Raw genomic sequence first — 913 nt, 5'->3', positions numbered from 1 at the left:
AACTCGTTTCAGCGGACCTGTCTTCAATGAAGGCGTTACCATACTTATTCTTGTTCTTTCTTTCTTTCTAATAAAGCTTTAGGGCAGTATATACACATACACGCTTTTCATTTGTAAATCACATAAGTTTGTAAAGCGGATTCGTATACTGTTTTGTGTCGGTCAGTTCTTTGTTTCAACACAGTGAGTCTTCCCTCTGCTCGTGTATTGTCACACTGACTACTATCTGTGCGCGCCCCGGTCACCTAAACCATAAGGCACTGGCTTATCTACAGTGTGTCCGTGAGAACAAAGTAATCGTGGCCGAGTGGTCTAGACGATGGACTTGAAATCCATTGTGGTTTCCTCGCGCAGGTTTGAATCCTGCAGACTACGTGAACGTTTTACATCTCTTTACATTAAAGGTCTGGTCAGCTTGAATGTTTCAATTATTACTAGCTGTGAGATAGGGAGAGAGAGGGAGGGGTGTTTTAATGGCATGATATAAACTCTAACAGTCTTTTGTCTCAGAAACATGTTCTATATTGGACTGTAGTTTCTCCTCAGTGTATGTCTTGAAGGGCACTGAACCAGCAGTCTCGTATCTGATTGGATTGCTTCACTGAATGATCCAGTAAAGCATGTGTTATTTTACTGCCGTGTGTTTTGGGGTTTTCTGAACTGTCTTCTCTTGCTTGCTGTGGAGCAGATGAGGATATGCAGTCCTTGTGTTTGAGTAAAGGCTTGAGCCAAACGTAGGATATTCTAAACGTTGTGTGAAGTTACTGTCCCCTGCTATACCTCACTGAGTTCGGCGCTCTGTTTGGACTGAACCTCATATCTGGCTGTGTTTAATACAGACAATATCGACATTAATAATGAAAATTGTGAATAATATTAATACTACAAGCCTAGTAATAATAGATCAATAACC

General features: G+C 41.1%; 1 non-coding gene across 1 annotated transcript; it reads left to right on the top strand.

Annotated features, from left to right (window-relative positions):
* The first annotated feature begins 293 nt into the window (after positions 1-293).
* On the top strand, positions 294-375 carry trnas-uga. The gene has a single exon. It is a non-coding gene; the product is annotated as a tRNA-Ser (tRNA).
* The last annotated feature ends 538 nt before the right edge of the window (positions 376-913 follow it).

This window comes from Polyodon spathula, chromosome 8, assembly GCF_017654505.1.
Source record: "Polyodon spathula isolate WHYD16114869_AA chromosome 8, ASM1765450v1, whole genome shotgun sequence".
NCBI lineage: Eukaryota > Metazoa > Chordata > Actinopteri > Acipenseriformes > Polyodontidae > Polyodon > Polyodon spathula.
This window is presented reverse-complemented; position numbering and strand designations above follow the sequence as displayed.